The sequence below is a fragment of the Anomalospiza imberbis genome, assembly GCF_031753505.1.
Source record: "Anomalospiza imberbis isolate Cuckoo-Finch-1a 21T00152 chromosome W unlocalized genomic scaffold, ASM3175350v1 scaffold_31, whole genome shotgun sequence".
NCBI classification, from domain to species: domain Eukaryota; kingdom Metazoa; phylum Chordata; class Aves; order Passeriformes; family Viduidae; genus Anomalospiza; species Anomalospiza imberbis.
In genome coordinates, this window is record NW_027099315.1 from 1,936,877 (window position 1) to 1,953,501 (window position 16,625).

A 16,625-nucleotide genomic window follows, 5' to 3' on the forward strand; every position below is an offset into this window, starting at 1 on the left:
TCCCGCAGCCCCGCGTGGTATAGTCCTTAGAAGTGGGCAGCGATCCTGAAAATGTCCCTCCTGATGGCAGTGGAAGCACCGGCGTGTCGATGGAAGTCGCTTCGGAGCTGAGTTCCTTGGAGGAGCAGCAGCAGATGCGACCAGCTTGTCTTTAGGTCTCTTTGTGGCCTCCTCCTCCATCAGGTGTGATTTCAGTGTGCACTCCTCGATGATCTGGTCAAGGTTCGGTGCTGGTGAGGCCGGCAGTGGCAGGATGATCCTTTTGCACATGGTGTTGGCATGCATGTGCACTACCTCTAGGAGTAGCCCGTCTCGGTGTTCAGGTCTCTCCACCCGTCTCTCGACTGCTGCCAGGACCTGGTCTACGAAATCTACAAAAGGCTCAGCAACACCTTGTTTAATCGCTGTATAGGGATCCATCGGGTCCTTGGTGGGCATGCCCAGGAACGCATGCTCTACTGCGCCCCTGGATATGTCCAGCACAGCCATTGGAATTCCCCGAGCTTGAAGTTGCCCTTCACTCCATTCTCCTTCACCCACGAGATGGTCCAAAGTGATTGGTTCTTCCGATAAATCCAGGCTGAAAGACCCCTCTCGTATTTCGGGAAGCAGGTCTGCCACCGTTTTCTTCCACCTCCTCTCCCACAGGCTGTATTCTGATGGGAGAAGCAGGCAGCTAAACAGACGCTTAAGGTCTGCTGGCTCTATGGTTCTAGACATTAAAGTTGCTTTTAAAATGCCTTTAAAAAAGGGGCTTTTTTGTCCAAAATCACCTGATGTTTTGCAGAGCTCTTTTATGGATTCATAGGGAAGGGTTGTCCACGTAGGGTTTTCCCCTCCCCTGGTGTAGGAGGCTGGAGTGCAGAGCGACTGCTCGACTTCGTAGATTGCGCCCCATCCCTTCCCCTCCCCCCCCCCGGGTATCTGAGGAGCGGGAGGACGTGGGGGCAGGGTACGAGGGACAGGGTGGACAGGGTGGGGAGAATCTTCACCCTGGGAAAGCAGGGCAGAGGTGACAGAGCCCTCCCTATTGGGGGAGGGTGGGGCTGATGTTGCGGCAGGCAAGACATGGAAGAAGGGAACGTCCACCCGAGGGGGAACAGGGGGAGGGGTGGAAACCCGATGCCTGGAGTGGGCGGTGCCCACGCCCACGGAGAAGCAGGATGGGGTGGGGTCAAAGGTGGGGATACAGGGAACAAAGGAGACAAAGGGATTATGGGAAGAAGAAACCCCTCCACGTGGCCGTCCTCCATCTTGGGGAGACAAAAACCCCGACCACATGGCCCCGGCCTCCTCAGGGGAACAGAGAAAAGGGTTCAGTGGAGCAGAACTGTGCGGGGTAGCACCAGAACTGTGATTTCTGACTGGGAAAAAATGATTGGGGAAGGGGTTTGGGGTCGGTTCCTCAGCAAAACAGTTAATTTCGCTAAGGTGGGGGTGCCGGGGCGGCTTGGGGGAGCCAGGAATATGGTCCATGTCTGTGGAGCTGCCCTGCACCTCAGAGTGGTGGAGTACTCCACTCTGCCTACCTGGGTTAGGGGAAAGAGGGGTAGGAGAGGATGGGGAAATGGGTTCAGGGGAAACAACAGTTTTGCCCGATGGCTCTTTCCTTTCCCTGCTCGCGTCCCGTGCGGACTCTGTTTTTACGACCTCCGAGATCAGCAAATGGAGCTTTGGGAAGCAGTCTTTCACAGAGGGATCCCTGTCGATTCCCTCTGCTAACCTGGCTCCTACTTGCTCCCAGAGCTCTGTTCTGTGAGCATCCTCCATGGTTACACGTGGAAAGAAAAAGCAGAGCCATCGTACAAACTGCTTGACTGAATTTTTGGGGTAGGGACATTTTACCGATAACATCCCCTTAATTTGGGTATAGAATTCTCTTTGTTGGGTAGATAGCATGATTCCCATGCTATTTCTACTCGCAACCTCACCCCTGGTGCAGAAAAAGCGAAAAAAAAAAGCAAAAAACGCGAAAGAACCCGGTGGCCCCCCGCACACACTGCGCGCTGCGTTATCCGTACCCTCGGAAACGCGGCAGAGCCCACCCACGTGAAGTATTAGCCAGGTACCCCCCGCTGCTAATCACTCACCAAACCGAAATCTTCGCAAATAAAAGCTGCTACCAGGGTCTTCGTTCCCGGGAAGCGTCCGTTCTTTGGCTTTCCGTAGCCGTGAATGGTTGCGCTTCCAGTCCCACACGGGAAAACACAGGGGGTTTTCCTGTGGGTGGCGGAGACGTCACTGGCTTACTTTGGGGGACTCTTGCTCCCATTTTCAGTCCGGCATGGAGCACTTTTCCGTTGTAGACCACAACCCTGCGCTGGCGACAGTGGTTTTCCGCACGGATTGTGCTTGCTCATCTTGGCAGCGGCACTCGCCGGTTGGCGGCGCGGCTTCGCGGCGGCGGCGCTGTCTCTGCGCGGCTCCTGGGTGCTCTGTGGGAACACTCTGCCTGCTCCGCGGCTTTGTGCTGGCCATGGCTCTGATGTTGGGCGCCACTCGCAACTTCGCATTACTTTTGTCGGCCCCAGTCAGCTCTCGAGCTCCTGGCTTGGACGTTTCAGCTTTTCGTCGGGGCCTGGGCTCGCCGTAATTCTCGGGCGCTTTTGCTGCCACGCTCCAGGGTGGGCTGTTGGCCACGCTTCGCCGTCGGCGTGAGGGAAGAAACAAAGAGGCAGGGAATTCGGCCAAATCCGTCCGCGTGGTGGCTGGATGCTTTATTGGCTGCGAGAGCTGCGGTGGAAAAGCTGCAGCCCGCTCCCAACTTTGCATGGACGCAAATGGCCTCGAGCATGCCGAGGAGTGGGATGAAATAGGGAAGGGACAGGGCGGACAGGGAGTCCTCCCGCCCAATGGATACAGACATCATCATGATGACGTGTATTACAGCGACCAATGAGAACACGGCAGAGGTCGACACGGGGCTTTGGGATGAGTGGGACTGCGAGAACGGGGAGACGGGCACAGAAACCACAGGAGTAGGGGAAAACCCGGGGGATGCACGAGGGTACACAGAACTGGAAAACTAACAAAGAAAAAACCCATAATTTGAACCCAAACCCAGGATGCAACACCCCTGAAACTCTCCAGTGTTTGTAATTAAAAAACCGGGGAGGGACAGGTTGCGACTCCTCCACGATTTAAGAAAGATTAATGAAGCGATAGAAGACATATGCTCTTTCCAACGGGGTATGCCATCTCCATCAATGCTACCCCAAAATTACAATTTGGCAGTGATTGATATCAAGGATTGTTTCTTCTAAATCCCACTCCATTCGGATGATGCCCCTCGCTTTGCCTTCTCTGTAACCTCCATCAACAGAGAAGCCCCAATAAAGCGCTACCACTGGACAGTGTTACCACAGGGTCTCAAATGTTCCCCTACCATATGCCAGTGGTATGTCGCTAGGGTCCTGTCCCCAGTGCATGCCAAGTGGACATCCTGTATTTTCTATCATTACATGGATGATGTGTTAATTTGTGCCCCTGTCAGCGAGATCCTACAAGTGGCCCTGGATGACACTTTTAGGGCCTTATTGGGGGCAGGATTTGAGCTACAGAAGGAAAAGGTGCAGCTGCTGCCACCCTGGAAGTATCTAGGCCTGGAGATTAACAACAAGACAATGAGGCCTCAGCAAATTAAAATAAATAACAACCCAAAAATGCTGAATGACCTCCAATGCCTGTGCGGCTCATTAAATTGGATCAGGCCATGGCTGGGTCTCACCACGAGGGAACTATCCCCTCTTTTTGACCTGTTAACGGAAAGGGAGGGGGATGAGGGTTTAGGTTCCCCAAGAGTCCTGACCCGGGAGGTCAGAGCAGCACTCGAGAAGGTCCAAACCACCATCACGAGCAGGCAAGCCCATCGCTGTCAACCAGGGCTGCCTTTCCGCTTCATCGTCCTAGGTGAGTTACCCCATTTGTTTGGGATGATATTCCAGTGGGACAAGGGTCAACGGGACCCCCTTTTAATAATAGAGTGGGTGTTCCTTGGCCACAGACAGTCCAAGAGTATCACCAGGCCACAAGAGCTGATGGCGCAGCTCATAATACGGGCCAGGGCTCGTCTGCAGGTACTAGCCTGGTGTGACTTCACATGTATCCACATCCTCATCAAAATATCCATGGGGAAGATGACCAAAGAGACTTTCGAACACCTTTTAAGACAGAATGAGAACTTGAAGTTCACTCTGGACAGCTTCTCAGGCCAAATTCAGATCGGACATCCTAGCCATCATCTGTTCAATACAGAATTCAAATTGTTACCAAAAGAAATACAAAGTAAAAAAACACTCAAAGCCCTGACAGTGTTCACAGATGGGTCAGGGAAGACCCACAAGTCAGTAGTGACTTGGAAGGACCCAGAGAACTCAGTTGTGGGAATCAGACGTTAAGGTGGTGGAAGGTTCCCCACAAGTGACTGAGTTGGATGCTGTTGTGAGGGCTTTTAAAAAATTCAACCAACCTTTTAATCTGCTAACGGATTCGGCAAATGTAGCAGGAGCAGTATCCAAAGCTGAACATGCAATCATAAAAGAAGTCCCAAATCAGGTCATCTTCAAGTTGCTCACAAAATTAGTAAACCTAGTTTCTAACTGTGAGCATCCCTTCTATGTGGTGCATGTGAGATGACACATGGATCTCCCAGGCTTTATTGCCGAGGGGAACTGTAAAGCAGACGCCTTGGCAGCCCCAGTAGAGCTGGGAGGCCAGCCGAACATAGTCGAGCAGGCCAGGCTCAGCCATCAGCAGCTCCATCAAAATGCCCCGGGGCTAGTACGCCAGTTCCATCTGCGGCATGACCGAGCCAGGGAAATTGTGGCCTCATGCCCCAACTGTCAGGAGGCAGCTCTACCAACACTGGGAGCAGGTGTGAATCTCAGAGGTCTCTGCAGTTGTGAAGTATGGCAGATGGACGTCACCAAATCCCTGAATTTGGGAAACTCAAGAATGTCCATGTAACCGTGGACACCTTCTCAGGAGCAGTCTTTGCCTCAGCCCACATAGGGGAAACGGACACAGACATGAGAAAACACCTCATACACGCCTTTGCCACCTTGGGGGTCCCAGCCACAATCAAGACAGACAGTGGTCCAGCATATACTTCCAGGGTACTCAGTAACGTCCTGCAGGAATGGGGCGTCCAACATAAAACCGGGATTCCTCACTCCCCCACCGGCCAGGCCATAATAGAGAGGACTCACCAGATGCTGAAACAGGTCTTCCGGAAGCAGCGGGGAGATATGCGAGTGCAGTCACCGCACGAGAGGCTCTGCAAGGCCTTGTTTACCATCAATTTCCTAAACAGCTCTTTTGACAGACCTGAACCGCCAACCCTGAGGCATTTCGAACAACATCAGGAGCTCCAGCCGGAGGAATAGCCTCCCGTGTTAGTGAGGGTAGCAGATTCCAAAGAAATCCAGGGTCCCTTCCCACTTTTGACTTGGGGACGGGGGCATGCCTGGGTATCCATGCCTTCAGGAGTCAAGTGGATCCCCAGGAGGCATGTTAAACCTTATATTCCAGGGCAGTCAGTGAGTCGCAGCGATACAGTGCCTGTAGATGCAACCAATGATCCCACCAATCTAGGGCATGCATCCAATCACAGATGCCACAAGGAGGGAGGGAACTCCACGTCTCCCTAAATGGCATTCTTTTTTCAGCTACCTCAATCCAGTTATGCCCCAGTTTCCTTTGTCTAAAATAAAGTTGTTTTCCAAATTCCCCGGTCCCCAAACACCCCAAGGAAAACCAGCTCCAACAGCATCTCCAGGCCCGCTCCATCTGCAAAGCAGTCACCACAATCGCAGCAGCAGAAGAAGCTGGGAGAAGAAGCCACCACACGAGAAACAAAGAAGTCAAAGCAACTGCCTTCTTTATATTTTTTAAAGTGGGGAGATGTTGCATCCCGGATTTTGGGTTCAGATTAGGGGTTTTGATATGTATTGCTCTGCCAGTTTTGTGTATCCCTTTGTACATCCCTGTTCCCCCCCCATGGTGTCCAGCTCCAGATCAATTTCAGCAACCACCCCCTTCCCCTTCCTGAGGTTTCCCTGTCAGTTACCTCGTCCCCCGCAACCCCATTCGCCCCGGAGCCCGTGTCTGCCCCTGTCATGTCCCCGTTGGCCATCCCAATCCACGTCACACCCTTGTAGCCTGCTCCCATTGGGCGAGGGGGGCTTGTGCCTCCCTCGGCTTCCCCCCTGTAAAACCCCACTCTGTTCTATGCTTGCCGCCATTTTGTCCACGCGGCGCTGGAGAGCAGCAGTGCTTCTCCATCGCAGCTCCACACGCCAATAAAAACTCTCTAGCCAACCACGCAGACAGAGTGGACAATTCCTTCCTTCTTCGCCTCGTCCCTCGTGCCCAGCAGCAGAACGTGGCCATCCCATCCCTGGTGCGCAAACGCAAAAGCGCCCGGAATCAAGTGGCATCCCCGAGTCCTGCCAAGAAACGGTGCCACTCCAAGCTCTCTGGAGCTATGCAGGACCGGGGAAAAGAACGCAACGTCGCGCTAAACCCTTCTTCTGCTGGGCATTCTGAGTCCAAGAAGAAAGAAAGAAAAAAAATTCATTAAAATCAGTTTTATGATTAGTTAGAGATGGTTGAAAAGACAAAAACCAAAAAAGTGGTTGATTTAAGAGCTTTGGCTATTGCATTCCAGGGATTTTCTCAGTTCTTTTGAATTTGGTGATGGTTTTTTGCATGGGAAAGGTATGTTTGCATGGTTGACCATCAGCCCAGATGTTTGCATCAGAATCAGGGGAATTTGGAAAATCGTGATCCGGAGATGATTTCCAGCTCTGCTCATTTGAGTTTTATCAGCGGTTGTAGACTCTGGGATGACATTCAGTGTTCTGGTGTTTGATAATTATACAATGTCACATTTGGTGGTTTCTATGTTTTTTTAATTGATGTTGGACTTTCTTCAGTTGTTCTGTTTCAGGATTTGGCAATTCTCTTTTTCAGGATTCAGAAGGACCTTTAAGGATGTCAAGATCAACATCTCCAGTTAATGGACACCTTCTCCTGAGACTCAGCTGTTTGGACTTTGAAACTTGAGCATTCTTTTCATTGTTGTTTGGGGTTTTGTATTATAAGCTTTGTTTTAGAGATTTGATAGAAGTAAATGTTTTGCAGGTAAAGGGTCTCCGTGATCATTCCACATCAGCATCTGATTCGGGTTCTGATTGATAACTAGCAAATTGATAAGGGAACCTCTTGAGATATGTTTGCTCTCTCTTTTGTAAGGGCCCTGCAGAAGAATTGCAAATACAGTTTTTTAATTTGTTTAAAATTTATTTATACAAAAAAGGGTGATATATGGTAAGCACATTTCTCTCTCTCTCTCAGGATTTTTCATAGAGGTGCACAGAGAGAAAGAAAGACAACAATTTCTATTTCTGCTCCTCGTTTTTCCCATGTGGAATGTGTTTGGAGAATTGTTTGCCTGGGGTCATTGCTTGATTGGATTCTGGTGAGAATTGTTTGAGCCTGATGGCCAATCAAGTCCACCTGTGTCTGGACTCTCGCGAGAAGGTCACAAGTTGTTAGTTAGTTAGATTTGGTAGTTAGAAGAAGTCGGTATGTAGTTTTAGTATCTTCCTTTATATAGTATATTAATGTATTATAGCATAGTTATAATAAAGAAATCATTCAGCCTTCTGAACTGGAGTTGGACATCATTTCTTCCCACTGGGTTCGCCTGCATTTTACAATACTTTACATCCAGTATTTTGCAACAAGTCATCAGGGCCCTGGGAATAAAGTGGGAGTTACACATCCCTTGGCACCCTCAGAGTTCTGGGAGGGTCGAGAGGGTAAATCAAACCTTAAAGAATATTTTAACAAGCCAAGAGTGACAAAAATTGGTCTTAGAAACCCAATGGAATTGGGTCAAATGTTTACCACTAGACCTATTAAGAATAAGAACGAGGCCCAGAAAAGAACTAGGGGTCTCTCCTTACGAAATGTTGTTTGGGCTGCCTTTCTTGCTTACCCCATACAGTATTGGGGAACATCGAGAAGGGGGGATGACTATGCAAAAATATATAGAAACAGTAACAACAACCCTAGAAGAACTAAGGAAAAAGGGCTACTTTCCCCAAACTTCATCACTGGAATGTAAAATACATGGTATTAACCCAGGAGACTGGGTATTGATTAAATCATGGAAAAACCCTCCACTAACTGCTTGCTTTGAAGGCCCCCTCCAGGTGCTGCCTACAACAAGCACTGCAGTAAGAACAAAGGAGCGGAGGTAGACTCATGCAAGTCGAGTGGAGGGTCCAGTACAACCCCCAGCTGAGGCAAGCGAATGGACTATAGCCAGCAGAGACGATAAAGACTTGAAATTAGTCCTGAGGAAAACACTGAAAGAAGCCTGAACACAACTCTCCACAGGAAGCCTCTACATTGTTATCCTTATATCCTTAAAGTTTGTTAATGTTTCTTATAGTTATAGTATAAGTTTAAGTTTTGTTTAGCTAAGAATTGACAATCAGAATAACATCTCAATTTCCAGTACTGTTCCATAGAGCACTCCCCTTGCAACCCTCATTGGGACCAAATTGAGGGAAGGGAGTCGGTAAGATAAGGGTCATGGCAGAATGTCTCCAGAAGGAGGGAAAACCAGAGGTGGGAGGCAAGACTGGATCAGGAACTACCTCTGGGAAATGCTCTCAGGGCACCGAGAAAACCCCTGTGGTTTGAGAGGTGAGGAGGCCAGCCCGTACCAGACTCCCACTGGTAGCAATGCTACTACTCATCCACTTCAGAGGAAGTGGAGGAAACACTTGTGAGAAGTGTTACTATCCCTTGTATAGAGGAGATACAGTAAGTGTATTAATGAGTGCACACAAACATGAATCCCAAATGTATCAATCACTCCCAGTTAACAACCTGTAAAGAAGATAATAAAATATAGTGGCTAGCTAAAAATATTGCAAACCCAAGCCAGAGGATGTCAGGAGAGTGCCCTATGAAAGAAAGATGGGTATGTTTTGAACAAGAAAGTAAAACCAACTTAGAGGATACATTCAAAGAGAAAGAAGTGCAATTGAAAAGACAGAGAAAGGGACAAATATATGGTAAGAATATTTTTATCAATATGGTGGAAAAGATTAGAAGAGAATTTAATTTGACTGATTGTTGGGTGTGCGGGGGGACACACAAGTGAGATTTGGCCATGGGACGGTATCAGTTTGGATCCCCTAGACATTTTAAAATGGATTACATAAAGAAAAAGCATGGTAGTACCCAAAAGAAGGGAAGGGTGGACCAGGAGTTGCACAATTGGAGCTATAAAACCATCCTTTAACTTACTGCCTAAGGATGCAAAATCAAACTTGGGAGTCCCAGTATATGATGATCTGGCCAAAAAGAAGAGGAGTTTATTTGGCGGAACCCAAAATTGGAACAATGAAATTTGGACCCCACAAAAGATTATCGATACTTATGGGCTGGCTACCTGGGCCCAAGATGGATGCTGGGGGTACAGAACCCCAGAATACATGCTCAATCGAATCATCCATTTACAAGCAGTACTTGAAATAATGTCAAATCAAACAGCTCTGACCATTGATCACTTAAACCAGCAGCAACAACAAACACGATCAGTAATTTACCAAATTCAATTGACAATAGACTACCTCCTCACAGAGGAAGGAGGGATCTGCAGGAAATTTAATACTTCAGTGTTGCTGTCGAGGCGGTCGTGTCACAAAGCAGAGACCACAAGCAGTCTGCCCTGTTCCAGGAACTGCTTTAAAAACTGGAAAAGCCATAGGGTTATCACAGGCAACATTTGCATTAACACTCTGCTCCTGAGGTACTTTTGGGGCACCTAATCTTTCTATTATGTCCCAATTCCTTTCTTCAGCTGCTTTCCTCCTAACAAATTCCCAAAACTTCTGAGGCAGTCGAGGAAGCACAGTTACTTGTCATGGAGGCAAAGTCCATGGGGCAGTAGGGCTAGATCTATTAGAAGGTGAACTGTCAACAGTTCCAGTAATATGTTTCGAGAGTTTATTAGTAATTACACCCAGTTTGTTTAAAGAGGAGCAGAAGATAAAGTTTTCCAGCCTTTCCTCTCCTTCTTCTCTTTTGGATCTGTTATGTCATTTTAAAAAAATGTTCAGTTTCCCCTAAATGTTGAAGAAACCATCTTTCTAGTATTTAATCTAGTAAACTTCCTTTATACAGTCTAAAACTTCTCTAAAGTGAAGGCTGAGATGTCCAGAAAAGCTGATGAGACCCAAGTGTAGAAAATCCAGAGTAGTGTAGAAAAGAAAATATAAACCAAACCCTGAAAAAATTTTCTGACCCTGTAAACTGAAATTTTCCACGTGAACAAATGCAGAACCCAGCTGAGGTGGGGAAATACCTGAAAGACAAGTACCATGATAACTCTAAGGAGAAAAAGCTCATTACAATAAGCTGAGCTCTAGCCTAGTCTTATTGCACACTACTAAATACTGTAAAGCAGCAGACAAAAGCAAGGGGGAAAGGAAATAAACCAGCAGCTACCCCAGTCACTCAAGCTACAGCCAACACCCCAGCTACTCAGGTTGTAGCTAAACCAGACAATAACATGAACCACTAGCAGTCACTACAAGAAAAAAGCACACAAACAAAACCAATCAACCAGCAACAGACAATAATGATCCAAAGGAAGGACCCTCAAAACCAATTACTGGCACAAAAGCTAAAGTTAAAACAACTGACACAAAATCAAAAACCATTATTGAGTCCTATTCCCTAAAAGACCTTCTTAGCCTAAGAAAAGATTACACTCAAAAGCCTGATAAATCTATAACTACTTAGCTAGTCCATCTTTAAAATACTGCAAACAAAGCTACAATTTTAAACAATAGTAAAACGAGGCATTTAAAATCCCTGTCACATAATCCAGTTATTGACCAAAGAATGAAGAGAACTGACTCTCAAAATCTCTAGGCCCCGGTCTTAAGAAGTGTAGCACAAAGATATCTCTGTACAAACGATCTCTATATGCAGCAAACCCAGTAGAAAACTATAAAACAACGAATTCAACACTTAAGAGAAATAGCAGTAGCAGAAATTGTCTTCTCAGATGATATAAACACTGTAAATCCAGACTTAGTACTGTGTACATCCGTGATATAACAAAAACTTGTACAACTTTTAGTTAATTTTACCTAGCTAATGCGAAAAAGTTCCCTAGACTGTAGCTTTTCCTTTTCTTTAGACCTGTTTAAACCTGCTCTAAACTAAACACCCAAAAGAACACCAGCAGCTCACACCTGTAACCCACTGGGCCCGGTCTGGGCCACAACATTTCCAGCACCAAAAAGCTAATAAAAAATTAAGTAAACGTGCCTACAACCTGGAAAAAAGACTTTTCTAAGTTTGTCTCTCTTTTAAAACAACAATAAATTTTATTATTTAACATTGTTTAGGTTTTCTTATCTAATAAACAGTTTTTTCCACTTTTCTCCAAAAAGGTATTTTTTCCCAAACCAATTTTAAAAAATTTAAAAATTAACTCTACTTCCTAATAAAACCCCATCAGCTGTTCTCTCCCAAATTTGCCCTAAACCAGGACAAGACAGTTCCGCTAACTGGTGCAGTGGTGTAGTATATACAGGCACCATCAGGAGCTGCTGTGCAGGTGTGAGATAAAGAGGTTTAGGAGTCTGATAAGGAGATACTTTGGCAGTCTGACCAGAAGCTTTGTCAGCTTTCCCAGAAGCCTTGTCAGCTTTCCCAGAAACTTCGGCATCCAGCCCAGAAGATCTGGCAGCTTTCCCAGAAGCCTTGGCAGCCAGACTAGAAGCTCTGGCAGCTTTCCCGGAAGCTTTGGTATCCTGCCTGGTAACTTCCATGGCACCTGCACCTTCTTCAAAGATGGATTCAACAAGTTCCCCATCAGAGGCCCCATCTGACTCATCCCCCCCATCAGTCTCTGTTATCAAGCCTGATTCTTAGTCCGCGTCGCGCTCTGCCTGTTCTCGCTTTGTTTTCCATTCCTTTAAGGCCTCAAAAAGCGATCCCCAAGTAACAGCTAGATCGACAACAGTCTTATCTCCCGCTCGGATGACTTCCCACAGTCTGTCCCCGACTTTTTTCCATGCTTTAACACTAAATGCCGTGTCAGGATCAGTGCCAAAATCCTGTGATTTAGCCCACAGCAATATACTACAAAGGACATAGTTGAAGTGTTAATTCTGTTATTTCTTAACAAAGCTTTCCATGTAGCCAAAACAGTCTCTTCCTCATTAGATAAGTTATTTCCCATTATTACTAGTTGGTGGCTCACCTGCTTCCAGGTGTCTTGATAGGAGAAAATCAGGTCTGGACCTCCCTGTGGCTTCCACACGCCACTCTCAGCTGCACCAACGCATCCTCCCCCACTCCTCCACAGTGGGTCACGGTTGCCAGTTGCTAGGACCCCGTATGGGTCCAGACTGAATATGTTGTTCATGCTGTTGTTCCAGTCGGTGATCACCAGATGTTGTGGTCAAGGCGGTCGCGACACAAAGCAGAGACCACAAGCAGTCTCAGATGGCAACTCTTTATTATCAAAAATGGCTGACCTTTTATAGACTTTCTAATTGTTTATAGTTCTTCTACCCCAACTATTGGCCACAATGAATCAACATAACACCATTGGTGAAAAGTAACAGTGACTTCAGCTAACTTTCAGCTGCAAAGTTCTCTCCTTATCTTTCTTCAATTCCTCTCTTCGCTTGGTCTCCTTGGTAACAGCCTTGGAGAGAGCTCCTTGAAACAAGGGACTTCATATAAAATCAGAAAAGCTGGGCAGGACAAACACAGATCTGAACCAATGTGGTTAATCATACGTTCTCCGTTTATTGTTTATACGATGGCAGTTTATATACACTTCAATATAGTTTACAATTGTGAGCACACTCTCATTGGCAAGCAAACATTGTTTGTCTTTGTCTTAAGGTGGGTAAAGTTTCACACTGCAGACCTATACTAATTCACACCCAGAAAGCCCATTACACTGTGCTTACACCTTAACATACTTTCTAACTGCGCCACAGACTAATTTTTAACTGTGTCATAGTCTTCAAGGCCTCACCAATGCCCGTATCTGAGGCCTAGGCTGGGGTAGGTCAACCTTCACTCTAAATATAAATTGTGTCCTCTCTCTCTCAGAAATTCTGCTACAGCTCCTTATCAGCTTCTTCTTGCTTCTCAGCTTCTTCTCCCTCCTTTAGCTAACAGGCCTGCTGTTAGCCTCTTCCACACTTCAGAATACTGCCTAGAGATTGATGACCATAGAAATGTAATTAAAAACATTACTCAAAATATTAGGAAACTAACCTATGTTGGAATGCAAAAATGGACCCCCTTGTTTGGAGACTCCAATTAGTGGGACAACTTGTTCACCTGAAACGGTAAATGGTGGAAGAAATTGGTCTTCTTTGTATTGTGTGCTCTAGCAAGTGTAATATTTCTACCATGTGCAATTCCATGTCTAGTCCGGATAGTAACCAGCATTGTCCAAAGCAGTATCATGCTGCAAGGTAACGTAGAAGGGAAAAATGGCAAAAAAGTAATGCTAATAAAAGAACAGAGTGATCAGAATGCCAGAGATATGCTTGAATAATATGAGAAACTGAGAAAAGCAGAAACTGAACTTTAAAAGGTTGATGCAGGCTGGAAGCCTGATCAAATAGAGGGGGGAATTGTTAAAAATAGGTTAGAAACTATTGTAAAATAGTTGATAGTTGTTAAATATGTACTATTAGTTTGGTTATGGTAAAAGGGGTTTAAAGGGGTAGTTGTAAGAAATACGGTACTCTACCTACCCTAATAGACCTAAGTAAAGTGCATCACCCCCCAAGCGAAAGGAGCCAGCCTGGACAGAACTGTAATGGGCCAATCAAGTGCCTTAAACCTTCATGCAAAAAGAAACCAATCCAAAGGGACAAAAAACTGGATAAAAAAGGGGCTTCTGACCCACTGAACCTGTGCCACTCCATCTGGAACATCAGGGACATCACTGCTCAGAAGACCCAGTGCCAGCACTGCAGCATCCTTGATGGGAGTGCTCCTGCTCAGCCCGTGGGCCCCCTTGCTTTAGGCCTTTCTTTTTTATTACAATAAATGCTGAAATCACTTTTAGTACCGGGAGTGTGGTCCTGTTTTTAACACCAATCTCTTGTTTAAAATTTTTAAAAGTTTTATAGTAATAAACAGTTATTAAAGAACAGTAATAATAATTAGAGCAATAAGAATTTGGACAATCAGAGTTAGGACAATAAAGGACAATCAAAAGCAAAGAATTAGACACCTGGATGCTTTGCTCAAGAAAGCATGTCCGCTAACAAAGGAATAACCCTTAAAAGCCATAGACCATTGCATATTCATATATCTCATACATGATGCAAATATTCCTTTCAAACTAGGAATTTTTCTGTTTTCTGTCAACTCTCCCCCTCATCCTATAAATCAATCCTTTCGGCTCTGGGGTGTCTGGAAGAAGTCTGCACGGTCCGATAAAGAGGCTGTAAATCCTGTCTTGAGATTTTTTTTGGGTGTCCTGCTGCTGTTATCTCTATGTGAAGAATTTCTTGGTTATCTTATCCATTCCTTGTGCTGGTCACAAAAAGGTATCTTACATCACATAGCTTCTATTTTAATATTATGCTATAGCCTAAAACTATATTTACCACTGTGAAAAATGCAGAATGTATGGCTCTACGCAGATATTTACGATATGTATTATGCTAGGTTGGAAAGTTATGCTGTAGTAACATTTTAATAATATAGTAAATGTAGTTTTGTAATTGAAATTAAGCTTCAGTAGTTAAAATAGAAAATATGTGTGTGTGGTATTCTTTTTGCTCAAGAGAAGGAGAAGATAATCAAGGAATTCTTCACACAGAGATAACAATTACAAAAACCCCTAAATCTTCCAGAGGAGAGGAATTTATGGCTTTCCTTATCAACAAAAAACCGAACTTCACCAAACTCGACTTAGACTTCAAGGCGCCTGGGATTAACAGGAATTCCTCAACAAGTACCGGACGAACTTCTTGTTTTAAATAAATATATGCATATTCATGAAGTGATTTGTGTATGCAACAGGTTACCCCTCTTAAGGAGGGAATTCTTTTTATCGGGGTCCTTCTCCTGGCTCACTTTTGTCCAGAGAGAGGTACCCAGCCCGGGCTGTAACTTTTTGCTGTTATTGTCTCTTTAATTGTCCTAACTCTAATTGTTTAATCTTTATTACTATACTTGTATTATTTTTTTTTCCATTTTATTTTTAGTAAACTTTTATAAATTTTTAAAACGAGTGATTGGCGTTTATAACCACACTACTTAAAAAATATTAATACAACATTACAAAAAAAGGATTAACACAACATTACTTTCAAACATAACACATATAGTATTCATTTTAATATTTGCGAAGAGACAATCATATAATATGCATTTTTCACACTGGCCTTGGAGACTGCAGCAGCAATCCTTCCTTCGGTGGCCTTTGGTTTTCTCAAACGGTTTGGTTTGGATTTGGCCTGAGATCAGAGAGAGTAATCAATGGGACATGTTATGTGTATTTTGGATAATTCATGTTTATGAGAAATAGACGTATTAAATATGTTATGTTGATAAGGAATATTCTTATAAGGTTTCTTAAGCACACAAGCCGGAGATGGGGAGATTGCTTCACGGTATTTCGAAACCACAGATGGCAGCAGAGAGAGAAGGACCTAATTTGCAAGAGAATGAATGTGGCTTGCTCAGAGATGGATCCTTCTCCAAGGTGATCCGAGGAACCCCCAAGTGATGAATACTCGATAAGTATCTAAGATTGAGATAGCCAGAGCCATCAGGAAGACACATCTCAATGCCGAGTTCCAGTAACTCAATGATTGGCATACATCGCTTCCCAGACACAGTTTTGTTCAGCTGGAGGCAGAGAAAAGAAACTACATGAATATGTGAACCTCTGAAAAGAAGAAAAGAAACCCCGCCTCAGGCAGAATAGACGTATAAAAACTGCTTGGACAGAACAGTCTGGGTGAACAGAATAGATCCCATACTGTACAGGTCGGACCTGCGTTCACCCAGCGCCGATCCCTGGGCTATGCACTGTTTTTTGATTGTGGCTTAGACTGAATCTCAGTCGTGAAATAAAAATCTATTTTATTAATTAATAATTCTGCTTGATCATTTTTACCTATTACAGGACACAATTCGGCGGGGGCGACCGGCAGGACGGCAAGGGGCTGCTCCATCCCAGCCTCAGAATGTGGAACAGCTGAGCCAACAAGAGAAAGGACACCAAATCTACCAGCTTCATCTGCTGTGAAGAGGGGACTCATGCCAGAGATTCATCAGGTTCTCATCTGTTTTTGCCTGAGCTGCTGCATGAACCCTTTGTTTTTTTTCCTTCCCTGAGACAGGAGCCAGAGCCATTTTTGTTTTCCTCCCCACCACGTTGTGGCTGTGGTGGTTTTTTTTCTGCTTTCCTTGGCATTTTGGTTTGTCTTTTTTTTTGTTCCAATGTAGGTGTGGGGGAGTAAGATCGGACAATTCAATATCTAGCATTCATTCATTTTTTTTCCTTGCTGTGTGGGCACTCTCTCAATAAGCAG

General features: G+C 45.3%; 1 long non-coding RNA gene across 3 annotated transcripts in view; it reads left to right on the forward strand.

The window, feature by feature from the left end:
• The window catches only part of LOC137465566 (uncharacterized), a 149,128-nt gene extending 144,264 nt beyond the window's left edge, over positions 1–4,864 (forward strand). Inside the window, exon 7 of one of the 3 annotated variants that reach the window (XR_010994697.1) lies at positions 9–4,864. This is a non-coding gene — a long non-coding RNA (uncharacterized lncRNA). The remainder of the gene's footprint in view (positions 1–8) is intronic. The other 2 variants (XR_010994693.1, XR_010994695.1) reach the window with 2 other exon arrangements.
• The last annotated feature ends 11,761 nt before the right edge of the window (positions 4,865–16,625 follow it).